Below are 18231 nucleotides of genomic sequence, written 5' to 3' on the forward strand. Positions count from 1 at the left end.
ACATACCTTAAAGGGGTACTCCGGTGGAAAACGTTTTTTCCTGGTGCCAGAAAGTTAAACAGTTTTGTAAATGACTTCTATTAAAAAATCTTTACCCTTCCAGTACTTATTAGCAGCTGTATGCTACAGAGGAAATTCTTTGTTTTTTTAATTTCTTTTTTGTCTTGTCCACAGTGCTCTCTACTGACACCTCTGTCCGTGTCAGGGCCTGTCCAGTTTCTGAAAAAGAAGGAAAAGAGAGGGACCGTGCCTCGTGTATTACCCAAGACACTAGGTGGACCCGGGGATGGGAGAGTGGCACCAGCCTTTCGGTTGGCCGCTCACTTTATAGCAGATAGTCAACGCTTATCACCCCTTAAAGGGGTAAAGACATACATAGCCTGGGAAGGAACGAAACTGCAAGCCCAGTGCGTCACAGGGGTGGAAGATCCAGTCCTGTTCTGATTAGTAGAAATGAAGTACAAAATGACACAAAGATCAGGCGCTGTTTCAGGTTCCAAAATTACGAAGCCAATGCAGATGTAACAGTTAAAGTAACAGCAGGTACTGTATTTATTAATTCAGAAACCAATGACGCGTTTCGGAGGTGAAATCCTCCTTCCTCAGATTGGCATCTGTCCAGAGCAGCATAGGTTTGCTATGGGGATTTTCTCCTGCTCTGGACAGTTCTTGATACGGGCATCAGGTGTCAGCAGAGAGCACTGTGGACAAGACAAAAAAGAAATTCAGAAAGCAAAGAATTTCCTCTGTAGCATACAGCTGCTAAAAAGTACTGGAAGGGTAAAGATTTTTTTTATAGAAGTAATTTACAAATCTGTTAAACTTTCTGGCACCATTTCATTTAAAAATAAATCTTTTCCACCGGAGTACTCTTTTAAGCTGCCCATTAGCCAAAGCCCCCCAATTTAATTGAGGGCTGCTGAACATCTAATGTGTATGGGGGTCTTCCAACTTTCCCATAGATCCAGAAGTGGGGGAAAGAAGGATCAAGCAGTTGGATCTCCACATGCCTGATCCTTTTGTTCTCAGGGCAGATGAACCACCACAAGAGCCGAGTGTGCATGTGTATGAGGGCTTCAGGAGAAATTGCTGCAGTGTCCAGTTGACAGCTAAGTTGTATCGTCAGCATTAGCCTTTTTGGCGCAAATATATTTTGAGCAGAGTTCAAGTCCTTATTTCTTCACATGTGATTGCAAGTATGGTAACATCTTGTATAGGTCTATAATCACACTAATGACTCCTTTGGGCTCACACTGTCCCTTCCTGTCCCTGTGATTATGTATGGAAGCATATTGAGTATTTTTTATGGATTCTGTGGGAATAAGAACATATCTTGGCATCCAGCGGCATTTCCCTCTGGTGTTGTAGAAAAAGTATTTGAATGGGACAGTTCACAGTTATCTTGCACCCCAATATGGATGCCAGATGGCTGGCAGGCCCGTGTCTACAGGACAGGCAAACCAAGCAATTGCTTGGCCCGGGTTCGGCAGCTCGCCCTGTCGGCCGGCCGGGTCAGCAGTGCGAGAGCCTGGAGCGGGAGGCAGAGACTAAAGCCGCTCAGTTTCCGGCTCCTATTTTTGTGCCCGCCCTGGCTCACCTGTAGACTAGGCTGTAGTTGCCGGGAACTCAGGATGTCCCCGCCCCCAGTACCGTACAGCTACGCGCGTGACATGTCGGCCTCGTATGACTGTTGAGACCCAATTAGCTCCTAGCAGGCTATAACTACCCCTCCCCCTTACTACAATAATTAATTAAATAATAACTGACACAACAACAATTCAACTTTTTTATGGGTGGGGATCGGCCACAGCTTTATTTATAAAATTACTTATATAAATAACAATTTAACAGTAACAAAGACACCGATTGGCTTCTTACCAACCCGAGAGGTGCTGCCACACTGTCCTGTGTGGAGGTCTACCCCGGGTTGACCCCGCTTTCACCGTCTTCTTACCGCCAAGCTGTGACTTACAATAAACAGAGATACAAAAAGGGAGGGAGGGAGGGCAAAACTCCGGGTCCTGGGCAGATTGAGGGGGGAAGGGAGGTACCACAGCAATGAATACCCAGGGGAGGGCCCCTGAAAGCCCGGGAAACTATTACACCCCTGATTGGTGCACTCCTTCCCCCCCACCCATGGGACATACCACTATAATTACCAACAAGTTTTTACAGGCGGGGGAGGGGGCTAAAAACCTTGCCTGTATATTTCTTAACCCCTTAACTGCTCACCAGTCAGGGGGCAAGCTAGTTATGCACAGCTTGCCCCTCCATGACATTCGCGGCGCTCACGTCACATCACGCTCCCAGAATTCAAGGGCCGGTGTTACTACGTCCTGACGCCGGCCCTAGGTATTCTAAGAGTGTGACGTGCGCGGTGCGTGAATATCATTACTGCGCGCTACGCAGCAGAGGTACCAGCCGGGGGGGGTTCTAATCTAGGGGTACTAGTAGTTGAACCCCATCCCCCCAGTGGGCAGGTCGTACTGTACTACCTGCCTACTGGGGGAGGGGGTTAATCTGGGGGTACTACCTTCCTACTAGGGGGAGGGGGTTAATCTGGGGGTACTACCTGCCTACTGGGGGGGGGGTTAATCTGGGGGTACTACCTGCCTACTGGAGGGGAGGGGGTAAATCTGGGGCCCCCAGATTAACCCTCCCCCCCCCCAGTAGGCAGGTAGTATCCTCCATGTCTATTTTGCTTGGGGCCCCCAAATTCCTTCAAACAGCCCTGATGGCTGGACACGCTGCACAGTGCCAGACAGGGAAACGCATCTTGCAGCGTTCCCCCATGCGGCGTTTAGAAATACTGGATGCCGGATTCTAAATGACTGATGTTAACTCATGCTCCTAAGTCATCAGTCGTGACATCAGTTGCGGAAAGTTTTAGGCAGGGTTCACTGAGTTGGATGCTGGATATATGTCAAACATTCAAGGTTCACTGCAAAAAGGTAACATCTTAGATTTCATCAAATAGAAAAACCTTATTCCTCCAAAGTACAATCAGACATGTGACGTTTCAACCCTGTAAGGCTGGACGCCTCTATTTTTTGTGATTGCTATACAAGGTCCATGACTGTAACAGTGTTCTGCACATGGACCCCACCATTGGGTTTATATATTCCGATCATTTCTCCAGTTGGACACCCAACCGTTTAGTTAATATCAGGTAGAGATGGATCTGATCTAATTTAACATGAAGAGATATTTTGAATAGATGGGAATAGGAAGCATTATTTACACCCTGGCAGTATAAGGTCAGGTTCACATGGCCAAGAATGTGCAGAATTTCCACAAGTCTATTCTTTCTGCAGACTCCGGCATCACGATTTCTGCAGAAGAAACATCTGCCGTGAAAATTTGCCGTGTGCACAGTGCAACGGAATCCCACTGAATTTGATGGGACTCTGCTGCAGCGGAATGTCCGTGCAGAATATTCTGCCGTGTGAACATACCCTTTGGGATCTTCCTTGTATAAATATAAATCTTTTATAAAAGTGAGGGAAACATTGGATCTGATCACATAGAACACATAGAACTTATCACTACTATGGGACATTCTTAGTCTAATCATATCATAAATGGTCACACGTAAAGCAGGTCATACTGCAGATTTTGGCAGGAACTGCAACAGTTTTATGTAAATTGAGGCCCTTCTATAGTACCCTATCAGTAGATGTTGGAGGCAGGAAGAATAGGACGTGATGGATTTCAATGTTATTGCAGAAGATAAGCCAGTGCCAGGGGACTTCTTTCTCTCTCCTGAGCATACATATAATGCCTAATGGTGGCCGGACGTAGTAACAAATGTTGTTATGCACACTAAACTGATTAATAGTAGGAGTGAAGAGTGGCAGCTCCAAGAACCTCCCGCTGATACACCTGAGATCGGGCTGGCGGTAGGCGTAACCCGCCGTAACAGCAAGACAGAAACAGAATGTCCGGCACTAGGTGTCCAAAAGCTTCTTACGTTTATTTTGGCATAAAATCCAAGAGCACAGAGCGTATAACCATGATGCCATGACTAAGGGTAGCAATTCCCGAAACTCGTAGGCTATACGCTCTGTGTTCTTGGATTTTATGCCACAATAAACGTAAGAAGCTTTTGGACACCTGGTGCCGGACATTCTGTTTCTGTGTAACTGATCAATAGTCTCCAATGGAAAAATTGGTCCTTTGAGAGTCACGAGTTAGGAATTGTTCAAAACTTTTTTCTTGGCCTTTACACATAAAAGGCCATAATATTCACAATCTTTGACCAGATAACATGGTATGCCTCTCCAATAAAGTGTGGAAGATTTCGGAAAGCTGGTGGGATCATGGTCAGGGCACCCCGTCTATGGACAGCTTTAGCTAATAAGAAGCAGTGAGGATCCAGAAGTGAGACACACTCCTCACACATGAGTAGTCCCCACTCACTCCAGTGTACATACGGGAGGGGGGTCTCCTGCCCTCATGAGCAAAGAGGTCAGATGTTGTCTGCTCTCCAAACAAACAGTACAATATGTCCTGCAGGTGAGGAGTCCTTAAACTGTTGAGCAGATAGAAGCGGCTCTGGGCAGCCCACCCAGCCAGTCCTCTGGCCATTACAGCACCCCCTGAGCCCTGCACTCTATTAGGAGAGGAGATCAGAGGGCATGACATTGGGCAGACTCACCAAATACTGTATGGTTTCAATTGCCCTATAAATCAGTACAAACTGCCTCTCTGGGGTGATAAGCATGGCCGGGAAGTGTAATGTTACAAGCTCAATGTTTCCAATATGGACACCTTAGTCAGCAAGTTGTTTGTAGAGTCATAAAAAAAAGGCCATGCGGGAGAATTGTCCCAGGAAGGAAACATATTGTGGGATTGTTCTCTAGTAAGACTGAAGACAGACTCAATAATACGACCACTGATGAGTCCTCATAATGATGATTGTTCCCGAAGGGATCGTATACAGTCGACTGGAATCCTATTGACTCTAAGGAAAGAATTTGGGACATATTGTAGAATTGTTATCGTTTTATCATGTAATAGTGACAGCCTGTTATTCACCACAAGGTAGGGCTGGGAGGTGAGGGTGAGCAAGGAGGCATGCCAGATTGTGACCCTTTATTAGCTTGGCTCCTCCTTCTTGACACTTGACTGAGGGAAAAAACTGAGATTTTATATGTTTGGCAACCACCATCAGCTCCACGAAAGGTACAGCTTGCTTTTATCTCTTAGACTAGGTTTAGATTATGGAATTTCCAAGGGTAATTCCGCTTAGAAATGACGGAATTTTAGCTGCGCAGCCTCCACTGCCGAAAGATTGACTAAGGGTATGTTCACAATGCGTAATTCTTCTGTGAGACCCGTTCACACTGAGGAATTTCAGCGGCGGACAATTCCGCTGCTCAAATTGTTCCGCACAAAGAAAGAAAATTTTCATTCTTTGCGCGGAAGTCTGCAAGCACTGCATAGTCGCCAATGTTGACGGCGCAGTGCTGGGCGGTCCTACCGCCGAAGTATTTTCGGTGGCGGCTGCAAGGTGGAATCTCCGCTAGCGGAATTCTGCAAGCATAGATTCCTCAGTGTGAGCATACCCTAATGCTGATTTGTTTTGGCAGAATACCACACAGAATACATTATGGTCTATCGGGACCAGCAATGTCCCCAAAGGATAGGGGATAAATGTCTGATCCTGGGGGCTCCGACCACTGGGACCCCCCGAGATCTCCTGAACAGGACCCCTATAGTCCCCAGGAAGAGGGCGCTTTGACCCCCGCCCAAAACAGCGGCTGACACGCCCACTCGGTGTATCTATAAGGGAGAGCCGGAGATACCCGAACGCTGTATCGCCAGCTCTCTGATAGAAATGTATAGGGACTGCCGTGGTGCCGTGCCGGAGATCGTGGACCCCCCTGCAGTCACACATATCTCCTTATCCTTTGGATCGGGGATTAATGCTCCTGCACTGGAGTACTCCTTTAAATGTTATCGGGGAGATTTATCAAAACATGTGCAGAGGAAGAGTGGTGCAGTTGTCCATAGCAACCAATCAGATTGATTCTTTCATTTTTCACAGGCCTCTTTAAAAATGAAAGAAGTGAGCTGATTGGTTGCTATGGGCAACTGCACCACTCTTCCCCTGCACAGGTTTTGATAAATCTCCCCCTATATGTTTGGGGTCATTGGAGGAGATTTATCAAAACCTGTGTAGAGGAAGAGTGGTGCAGTTGCCCATAGCAACCAATCAGATCGATTCTTTCATTTTTCACAGGTTTCACTTTTTAAAAGTGAAAGGAGCAATCTGATTGGTTGCTATGGGTACTGCACCACTCTTCCTCTACAGAGGTTTTGATGAATCTCCCCCCATTATCCTGCTGCCTAATGATAATTTGGAGCCAATCACTCACCTCCCTGATGGGGGGGACATCTTACTTTGCATCATTTGTTCCCACACCTGCCCTAAACTTTTGCGCAGTGCCATATATGTGCGAACTGTACAGGGGTCCAGTAGTGAAAAGGGCCCACTGCTACCCTCAAGGCCCAAATACACATTAGATATGTGTTGGTCAGCCACCACCAGAGGTGTCTGGCAGCGGCCTATCTACTGTATATTTTTCATTGAGAACACCATGAACACTGGGCTTGGCCGAGCATTCATGTGTATGGACATATAGGGAAGAGATAGTTGTTGACCAAATGAACATTTATTTGACACCTATTGAAGGTGAACGTCTACTGTATCAGTACCTTCTCACCATCTAGCAGTGGTCTTCAACCTGCGGACCTCCAGATGTTGCAAAACTACAACTCCCAGCATGCCCGGACAGCCAACGGCTGTCCGGGCATGCTGGAAGTTGTAGTTTTGCAACATCTGGAGGTCCGCAGGTTGAAGACTACTGATCTATAGGATTTCTTGTATGGATTTGAATGATAGTCTCCAAACCATGGACCTCCAGATGTTGCAAAACGCAACTCCCGGTATTGCTGGGAGTTGTGGTTTTGCAACATCTGGAGGACCACAGTTTGATGACCACTGTTCTACAACTTGCTTTTGGGGACCAAGGATGATATATTGTGCTTGCACAGGGACCCTCTTCTTTCAGTGCCAGTAGAAAAATAGAAGAAAAGAAGTATATGCATAAAAAACAATGGGATCTCCGGGACTGTTCATACCCCCTCCCCAGCATTGCTGGATCCTGTGTATTCCACACATATTATACATATATATAATTACTCGCCTGTAATCCACAAAGCCCCGGAGTGGAAATACTCTTATTTGTGTAGAGGAAGCAATGAGAATAGCTGAGTCTAAAACCAAAACAGCAGTAGCGGGCGGATTATGCCCAGGAAGTGGCTCTGACCATTGGTTGCCAGTCTGTGCCCACCAGAGTGACTGTAATTATCTGCCGCCTAATTATGATCTGTAGCCCCCGGCTAATGATAGGCGTCATCCTACAAACACCAACACATTATCTACATGTTATTAGTCCGGGGGGGAAATAGCAACAAGTCAGTGCATCCTCATCGCATGTCATTTTGTGTGCAACTGCTTCTGGGTGCACTGGATGGGTAGAAGGGCACCATAACAGCTTTCACAGAGGATGAGGAGCCGTGCACAATACTGAATTATATATATATATATATATATATATATATATATATATATATATATACTGTATGTAGAAATAGATAGATAGATATGAGATAGATAGATAGATAGATATGAGATATGAGATGAGATAGATAGTTATGAGATAGATAGATAGATAGATAGATATGAGATAGGTAGATAGATAGATATGAGATAGGTAGATAGAAAGATAGATATGAGATAGATAGATATGAGATAGATAGATATGGGATAGATAGATAGATATGAGATAGATAGATAGATATGAGATAGATAGATATGAGAAATTAAATAGATAGATAGATATGAGATAGATAGATATGAAATATGAGATAGATAGATATGAGATAGATAGATATAGATAGATAGATAGATAGATAGATAGATAGATAGATATGAGATAGATAGATAGATAGATAGATATGAGATAGATAGATAGACAGATATGAGATAGAGAGATAGATAGATAGATATGACATATGAGATGAGATAGATAGATATGAGATATGAGATGAGATAGATAGTTATGAGATAGATAGATAGATATGAGATAGGTAGATAGATATGAGATAGATAGATATGAGATACCGTATATACTCGAGTATAAGCCGACCCGAGTATAAGCCGAGGCCCCTAATTTCAACCCAAAATCCCAGGAAAAGTTATTGACTCGAGTATAAGCCTAGGGTGGGAAATACATCATCCCCCCTGTCATCATCCAGACCCCCATCATTAACATCCTCATTATCATCACCGCCTGTCATCATCCAGACCCTCATCATCATCACCTGTCATCATCCCCTTGTCATCATCCCACACCCCCCCCTTCATCATCCCCTTGTCATCATCCCCACCCCCCTTCATCATCCTCTTGTCATCATCCCACACCCCCCCTTCATCATCCTCTTATCATCCGCCCTCAGTGGTCTTCAACCTGCGGACCTCCAAAGGTTTCAAAACTACAACTCCCAGCAAGCCCGGGCAGCCATCGGCTGTCCGGGCTTGCTGGGAGTTGTAGTTTTGAAACCTCCGGAGGTCCGCAGGTTGAAGACCACTGCGGCCTTCGACATCATCCAGCCCCCTCTCACCCCCTTTTAGTTCAGTACAGTACTCACCTCCGCTCGGCGCTGGTCCGGTGCTGCAGGACTGTCCGGAGAGGAGGTGGTCCGGTGGGATAGTGGTTCCGGGCTGCTATCTTCACTGGGGGCGCCTATTCTCCGCGCTTCTGGCCCAGAATAGAGGCGTTGCCTTGACGATGACGCAGAAGTACGTTGGTAATGAACGTACCTCTGCGTCGTTGTCAAGGCAACGTGACTATTCTGGGGCCGGGCCCGAAGCGCTTAGAAGAGGCCTCCCCGGTGAAGATAGCAGCCCGGAACCACTATCCCACCGGACCACCTCCTCTCCGGACAGTCCTGCAGCACCGGACCAGCGCCGAGCGGAGGTGAGTACTGTACAGAACTAAAAGGGGGTGAGAGGGGGCTGGATGATGTCGAAGGCCGCAGTGGTCTTCAACCTGCGGACCTCCGGAGGTTTCAAAACTACAACTCCGAGCAAGCCCGGACAGCCGATGGCTGCCCGGGCTTGCTGGGAGTTGTAGTTTTGAAACCTCTGGAGGTCCGCAGGTTGAAGACCACTGCGGGTGGAGAGTTCACTCGAGTATAAGCCGAGGGGGGTGTTTTCAGCACGAAAAATCGTGCTGAAAAACTCGGCTTATATTCGAGTATATACGGTAGGTAGATAGATAGATAGATATGAGATAGATAGATAGATATGGGATAGATAGATAGATAGATAGATAGATAGATAGATAGATATGAGATAGATAGATAGATATGAGATAGATAGATATGAAATATGAGATAGATAGATATGAGATAGATATAGATAGATAGATATGAGATAGATAGATAGATAGATATGAGATAGATAGACAGATATGAGATAGAGAGATAGATAGAGATACATAAATAGATAGATATTAGATAGATAGTTAGACAGATGGATATTAGATAGATAGATAGCAAAAAAGATCTCGCCACAGCACCAATTCAATCCAACGTGAAATTTATTCCGTAACGTCTGTCGTTACAAAAAGTGACGTTTCAGCCGGCTCAACCCAGCCTTTCTCTGTAGATAGATAGATATGAGATAGATAGATATGAGACAGATAGATATGAGATAGATATATATGAGATAGATACAGTAGGGATGAAAAGTTTGGGCACCCCAGGTAAAAATTTGTATTAATGTGCATAAAGAATCCAAGGAAAGATGGAAAAATCTCCAAAAGGCATCAAATTACAGATTAGACAATCTTATAATATGTCAACAAAAGTTAGATTTTATTTCCATCATTTACACTTTCAAAATAACAGAAAACAAAAAAATGGTGTCTGCAAAAGTTTGTGGCACCCTGCAGCGTTAATATCTTGTACTGCCCCCTTTGGCAAGTATCGCAGCTTGTAAACCAAGAGTCTTTCAATTCTTGTTTGAGGTATCTTTGCCCATTCTTCCTTACAAAAGTCTTCCAGTTCTTTGAGATTTCTGGGCTGTCTGTCACGCACTGCTCTTTTAAGATCTATCTATAGATTTTCATTTATGTTGAGGTCAGGAGATTGTGAAGACCATGGCAAAACCTTCAGTTTACGCCTCTTGATGTAATCCCCCATGGATTTCGAGGTGTGTTTAGGATCATTATCCATTTGTAGAAGCCATCCTCTCTTTACTTTCAGCTTTTTCACAGATGGCATCAAGATAGCATCCAAAATTTGCAGACATTTTATTGAATCCATTTTTCCTTCTACTCATGAAATGTTCCCTGTGCCACCGGCTGCAATACAACCCCAAAGCATGATTGATCCACCCCCATGCTTAACAGTTGGACAGAGGTTCTTTTCATTAAATTCTGTTCCCCTTCTTCTCCAAACGTACCTTTGCTCATTCCGGCCAAAAAGTTCAATTTAACCTCATCGGTCCACAGAACTTGTTTACAAAATGCATCATTGTTCATTTGAAAAGTTCAAACGCAAATTTTTGTGGTGAGGATGTAGAAGAAGTTTTCTTCGGATGACTCTTCCATGAAGACCATATTTGTACAAGTATCTCTTTATAGTGTACCACAGCTCCAGTGTCTGCCAGATCTTTCTGGAGGGATTGTGCAGTCAAATGTGGGTTTTGAATTGTTTTTCTCACAATCCTGCGAGCTGTTCTGTCTGATATTTTTCTTGGTCTTCCAGATCTTGCTTTAACTTCCACTGTTCCCGATGACTGCCATTTCTTAATTACATTCCGAACAGAGCATATTGACAACTGAAAACGTTTTGCTATCTTCTTGTAGCCTTCTCCAGCTTTGTGAGCGTCAACTATTTTCAGTTTTCAGATTTCTAGACAACTGCTTAGAAGAACCCATGGTGCTGATTGTTGGGGCAAGGTCAGAGAGTCTGGGCATTTAAAACCTTTGAGATTGACATCACCTGGTCTTCCCAGACGATGATTGAGAACAATCCATGACATTGGCCGGTCTCAGCTTTGCAAAGGGGGCAGTGCATGCTATAAATTCTGCAGGGTGCCCAACCTTTTGCAGATGCCATTTTTTTGTTTTCTGTTATTTTGAAAGTGTAAATGATGGAAATAAAATCTAACTTTTGTTGACATATTATAAGAATGTCTAATCTGTAATTTGATGCATTTTGGAGATTTCTCCATCTTTCCTTGGCTTCTTTATGCACATTAATACAAATTTTTACCTGGAGTGCCCAAACTTTTGATCCCCACTGTAGATATGAGACAGATAGATATGAGATAGATAGATAGATAGATAGAAAGAAGGAAAGATATGAGATAGATACATACGAAATAGATGATAGATAGATAGATAAACAAAGAATTAAACAGTAGAATTAGTCCATAAATGAATCCATAATTAATGGTGTACAGTGTCTGTGCTAATTAGTGATACCTCAGTGAAGCAGGGAGGGAGGAGCTCCAGCATGCATATGCTATCCCCCCCCCCCCCCCCCCCTGCTGCACTGAGGTATCAATAATTTGCACATTGTACCAGGGGTCTCAAACTCAAATTATCAGGGGCCACTGGAGGTAGCGGCTGGGTGAGGCTGGGCCGCATGCGCCCCTCACATATAATGCCCCCATCATGCGCCCCTCACATATAGGGCATCTTATTTATTACGATGGTGCAGCAGGATGATGAATTTTGCGCAGCTTTGCTGTGGTGGGAAAAGCTCTACCACATACACTTTTTCTAGACGTTTGTGAGGGAGGGAAGTAAACACTTTCCCGGGTCCTGAATTTGGTAATTTAGGTGTTTTTATTTACTTTCACAGAGCTGCCGGGACATTTTTTACTTGCATTTTAGATGCTACAATCAAACTTGATTGTGGTGTCTAAGGGGTTAAAGCCGGGCACCACCGTGATCGGTGATGTCTGGCATTAGAGATGGGTCCTGGTGGCAGATAGCCCAGCTAGGACCACCCAGCTATGACCCACACTCGGCTCCTGAGCGTGTGTCATAGAAGGGGAGTGGGACGCTCTCGTCCACAAGAGGTTAAAGGTTGAATTGCGGAAGGTAGAAATTATTCTCATGCCTACTAGTAGGTGGTGTAGCTTTGCGCCTATAAAAGTAAATTTGCGCACAAAATAGTGACTTTTGACAAAAGTCGCAAATTATAAATATGTGACCACTGTATTGTCAAAAAAAGATCTACAGGTAGGCAAAAAGAGTGAAACTGTCTATATCAAAAGGCGCATAAAAGTCTCAAAATATGCTGCTTGTATCTGAACTGCGTCAAAACATAGACAAAAAAATGCTCTAAAAGCAATGATGAATCTCCCCCATAATGCCCCCATCATACGCCCCTCACATATAATGCCCCCATCATACGCCCCTCACATATAATGCCCCCATCATACGCCCCTCACATATAATGCCCCCATCATGCATCATGATGGGGGGGGGGTGCTACTTCTGGGGGGGGGGGGGAGCATTAGGTAGGCAGCAGTTTCCCCACATTAGGAAGGTAGCGGTTTCCCGACATTAGGAAGGTAGCAGTTTCCCCACATTGGGAAGGTAGCAGTTTCCCCACATTAGGAAGGTAGTGATTTTCCCACATTAGGAAGGTAGCAGTTTCCCCACATTAGGTCGGCAGCATTTTCCCCACATTAGGAAGGTAGCATGTTCCCCACATTAGGAAGGTAGCAGTTTCCCCACAATAGGAAGGTAGCAGTTTCCCCACATTAGGAAGGTTGCGTGTTCCCCACATTAGGAAGGCAGCAGTTTCCCCATATTAGGAAGGTAGCATGTTCCCCACTTTAGGAAGGTAGCAGTTTCCCCACATTAGGAAGGTAGCGGTTTCCCCACATTAGGAAGGATGCATGTTCCCCACATTAGGAAGGTAACATGTTCCCCACATTAGGTAGCATTGTGTCCTGCTCCCCCCCCCCTGACACACACACACACACACACATAGACACACACAGACAGATACACATACACACGCACATAGACAAAAACAGACAGACACACACACATACACACATAGACAGACACACACACATGCAACACACACATAGACACACTTACCTGTACTGCGCTGCGCTTCTCCTCTCCTAAGGCGGGCTGACCAGTGACATCACTGACGTCCTCCAGCGCGGGTCTACGGAGGGATGTCACTTGCGCGACGTCCCTCATCAGACTCGGGCCGGCCAACCAGAGACGGGAGGGAAGAGGGCGGGGTAAGTGAAGGTAATGGGCTCTATTGGACGGGTGGGGTGAAGTCTTCTGGCATTTAGCGCTACTTGCCCAAAGCAGTGCTAAATGCCTGAAGAAGTCAACTGCCCGGCGCCCGGAACTGCATGTCCTGGGCGTCGGGCAATACAAATTACACATCCCTGATGCTAAATTTCATTCCGCCGGCCGGGACTTTGAGACCCCTGCAGTACACCATTAATTATGGACTCATTTATGGACTATTTCTACTGTTTTATGCACTAAGTTTTATATTTACATAGTAAGAGCTGCTTATAAGTGTATAGAGTCTTTTTATGAACCTGATCTATGTAATCTTAATCACGGGTTGTCTGTAAATGTCTTAATTATTTTGTCACTGTAACACTAATTGTAATATTGGATGTAAGCTATTTATATCCAGCACTTTGTACCATTTGTTGCTCGACAATGGCCGTGAGAGACGGCCGAAATGTTGCCTATGTTTGGTGAATAAAGCCACATATTCTTTGTATTCCAAGATAATAGGAAGGATGAAATGTAGAGGATCGCACTCAACACATGTGCCCAAGAGTCTTTATTATAACATTTACGGCAGGTACAGGTAACTCAGAGGCGGGGGCGCCTCCGTGGGACGGTGTCCGTTTCGTGTGACAAGCGCACTTCGTCTAGCCAACGCTCACCGAGTGGCACATGTGGTAAGTGCAATCCTCTACATTTCATCCTTCCTATTATCTTGTTATGCACTGTTTTGTGATCTGCACCTCCACGCCTGGACACACATGCTGACACCCACCTCTGCACCTGCATCACAGGGTTCATACTTACCCGGAGTGAAGTGCCAGACATCTTCTACTTTCTCGTGTATCATTCTTTGCATTCCCTAAGTGCTGCTGCCATTCTTTGTTTGTGGATTACCCTGGACTTGTGGACTCAAGTAAATTACAGCCTGCTCCACCGCACAAATCTTCAGTGTTAACCTGCTTCTGGATTTCCTAGATAGATAGATAGATAGATAGATAGATAGATAGATAGATATGAGATAGATAATTTCAGTGAAATTCCACCTGGAAAAGCCCATTAGTCGATTGGACTTTGAATTGCAGGGGTTAATTTTAGCAGCAGATTCCACAGAAAATGAACCTGGGAAGTGTGGATCTTTCCATAGTGTGTATTGGCCCCAACACCCTTCTCCAGGCCACTGAACCTGAAGTCCACTTCTAAAGCATTACAGACGCTGGGGTTGTATCACTGCACAATGCTATGCCATTCAAGGCTTCTGGGTGACTACCCCTATGGAACCTTTTGTGGTATGGCAGGGTTTGTGGTGCAGGGCAGATGTTGTTACCCTAGGGGCAGATGGTATTAACCCTTTGTGTTCGCGATGCCAGGGCGTGGTTTAGCCTTAAAGGGGTAGTCCAGTGGTGAAAAACGTATCCCCTATCCTAAGGATAGGGGATAAGTTTGAGATCGCGGGGGGTCCAACCGCTGGGGCCCCCTGCGATCTCTCTGGCTCTCCGGCCAGATAGCGGGTGTTGACCTCCGCACGAAGCAGCGGCCGACACGCCCCCTCAATACATCTCTATGGCAGAGCCGGAGATTGCCGAAGGCAGCACTTCGGCTCTGCCATAGAGTTGTATTGAGGGGGCGTGTCGGCCGCCGCTTCATGCGGAGGTCAACACGCCCCCCTTCCCGCGGGCTATCGGGGCTCCGTACAGGAGATCGCAGGGGGCCCCAGCGGTTGGACCCCCCGCGATCTCAAACTTATCTCCTATCCTTAGGATAGGGGATAAGTTGTTCACCACTGGGTCACCACTGGACTGGACATAGGACTGTGACTTTAGTTTACTGTGCACTTGACTTGAGACTGCAGGACTTGACTTGAGGCTGCAGGACTTGACGTAAAGGGGTATTCCAGGAAAAAAAAAACTTTTTATATATCCACTGGCTCCAGAAAGCCAAAACAGATATGTAAATTACTTCTATTAAAACATTTTTTATCCTTCCAATAATTATCAGCTGCTGAAGTTGAGTTGTTCTTTTCTGTCTGGCAACAGTGCTCTCTGCTGACATCTCTGCTTGTCTCGGGAACTGCACAGAGTAGAAGAGGTTTGCTATGGGGATTTTCTTCTGCTCTGGACAGTTACCGAAACTTCTACAGAAAAGAACAACTCAGCTTCAGCAGCTCATAAGTACTGAAAGGATTTTGATTTTTTAATAGAAGTAATATACAAATCTTTTAACTTTCTGGTGCCAGGTGATATATATAAAAAAAAGTTTTTTTCCTGGAGAACTCCTTTAAGGCCTCCAATGTTCTGGACACACACACTAAGATTACTTGATTGCACTGGACCTCAGGAACAAGAGCAGAGCTCAAAGAGAGAGAAGCTCCACCCAGGGTTTATATGGGGAGACTAGCATGGAGCCCATAGGTCACCTTTGGGGTCAGCTGGTCACTAGTACCTCCTGGATAACAATCACATGGTACATTTATTAAAGTCACAACACACAATAAAATGCATAACATATTTGCATGGGGGAAAACAACTGCAAAGGACTATGCATTTTAGGACAGCATCAGCCGTCAGCTGTACCTCCCTCATCCTTCATCCAAAACAGCGTCCCGCCTCATCACTGCCTGACAGGGCAGGAGAGTACGGGGAAACGCCATCCTGCACTGGGCAACCACTTTGTTTTGTGCTTTATTCATTTTGGGTGAAAATTCTCTTTAAAGGGGTTGTCCTTTTTGTTGATGTCCCAAAGGCTCTGTGTGATTAATTAATTATTGATTAAATGCCCAGTGGCCCCCAGATGGAGAGCTGGGTTACATTCTGTGCCCGTTGTTCTAATATAGAAGGTTTGTGAGAGATGTTTGTGGTGACACAGGGTGGTGTTGGTGGAAATACCTGATCAGTTTGTGACGCCAGGGCACTGTTATCCTATCCACGGTACGAGGTTTGGGTACAGCTTCTCCTGGGCCAGACATGGGGAGCAAATGAACACGCTGACATCAGGTTATGGATAACTGTCCTTACTGAGCTGGGTGCAGATGGTATTACACATAAAGCTGGCTTTAGGTGAGAGAGTGCAGCATAACCCCTTGGGAGCCCTGTTGCCATGCTGAGACTTGTGGTGCTTTCACCAGACATAATTTTACTGACTTGAGACTGAAGATTAAATCTTGGTTGATATGGTCCTGCCAAAGTACAGAAGACTGTTCTGCTGAGGCAGGAATTTCCTCCTTGCGAGTAATCCTTGCAGGATGACCAGTTGAGAGATTAGAGTAGAAGTAGGCCTCTCCTCAGAGCACACAACACACAGCACACCTGAGCTAAGCTGTTGCTCAGGAGCCACACTAGGGTGAACTAACAGTGGACTGACTAACTCCTCCCCTGCAGCTCACTATACAGGGGAGACTTTTCGGGTCTCATTGGCAAGCAGGGTCACATGGGGTTCACTGCTCACTAGGGATCGAGCGATTATCGGTATGGCCGATATTATCGGCCGATAATCACGATTTTGGGCATTATCGGTATCAGCAATTACCTTGCCGATAAGCCGATAATGCCCCGCCCCCCGCACCGCCCCCACCGCACCGCAACCGCCCCCGACCCGCCGCACCGCACCGCGACCGCCCCCCCCCCGACCCACCGCGTCGCACCCCCACCGTAGTGCTGGGCAGTATACCGGTATGGAATTTTGCCCATACCGCTATACCGGTCGGGCCCCTCCCCCACCCTCCGAGTCAATAAAAAAAAATTAAATAAACGTACCCGTAATGGGGGTGGTCCGAGCCATCCATCCACCACTGCGCAGCGGCGTCTATGCAGCGTACTAGGCCGGAGCCTGCCCGGAGTGGAGAAGAGGACCGCTGGAGAAGAAGGACAGCCCAGACCGGTGCACCCTCCACCCGGAATGCCGCCGGACACTACAGTAAGGAAGGAAGGAAGGATGGATGGATGGATGGCCCGGACCACCCTGACAGGTAGGGGGAGAGAAGCGGGTGGCGGCGGCGGCCTATGGCACCGCAAAAGCCACTGCAGTGCATTGATTTAAAGCGCTTTAATCTCCACCGATTATCGGTATTGGCCCTAAAAAAACGATATCGGTCGATCCCTACTGCTCACAATTAAAGGCACAGTAACAGGAAAACATTTGTACATTCAAGAATAACAAAATTAATTTAGAAAAATATATTATCTGTCGTTATCATTCTCACTCATTAATATAACTGTAGCATTCTGGTGGGCCCAACACCTTGTCCTGCCAAGCTGCCCAATATAGTCCAAAACCACGGGACAGCTTCTGCTGCTGGGACATCACATGTTAATAATTGTGTCAATGATATCCCAAACAGGATTGGTCCTCCTTGTTAAAGGGTGGTTTCCAGCTCTATGTTTAGGAGATTCTCTGCTTTGAACAATCTCTACTTGTTAGAAGGGACTTTTGACAACACACAGATTGCAAAGTGTCCACCTGCTGATTACCTGTAATCTGTGGAGAAAAGCTGGTAGTAAATGTCCAGACTGTTGAGACCCAATTAGCTCCTAGCAGGCTATATCTACCCCTCCCCCTTATTACAATAATTAATTAAATAATAACTGACACAACAACAATTCAACTATTTTATGGGTGGGGATCGGCCACAGCTTTATTTATAAAATTACTTATATATAAATAACAATTTAACTGTAACAAAGACACCGATTGGCTTCTTGCCAACCCGAGAGGTGCTGCCACACTGTCCTGTGTGGAGGTCTACCCCGGGTTGACCCCGCTTTCACCGTCTTCTTACCGCCAAGCTGTGACTTACAATAAACAAAGATACAAAAAGGGAGGGAGGGAGGGCAAAACTCCGGGTCCTGGGCAGATTGAGGGGGGAAGG

At 45.8% G+C, this 18231-nt stretch overlaps 1 long non-coding RNA gene across 1 annotated transcript; it reads right to left on the reverse strand.

Annotated features, from left to right (window-relative positions):
• Positions 1 to 500: 500 nt before the first annotated feature.
• On the reverse strand, positions 501 to 16322 carry LOC130366814 (uncharacterized). The gene is made up of 3 exons (XR_008891935.1): positions 16253 to 16322; positions 14175 to 14341; positions 501 to 701 (listed from the first exon to the last, which is right to left on the reverse strand). It is a non-coding gene; the product is annotated as an uncharacterized LOC130366814 (long non-coding RNA).
• Between the last annotated feature and the right edge of the window lie 1909 nt (positions 16323 to 18231).

This window comes from Hyla sarda, chromosome 4 (assembly GCF_029499605.1).
Source record: "Hyla sarda isolate aHylSar1 chromosome 4, aHylSar1.hap1, whole genome shotgun sequence".
Taxonomy (NCBI): domain Eukaryota; kingdom Metazoa; phylum Chordata; class Amphibia; order Anura; family Hylidae; genus Hyla; species Hyla sarda.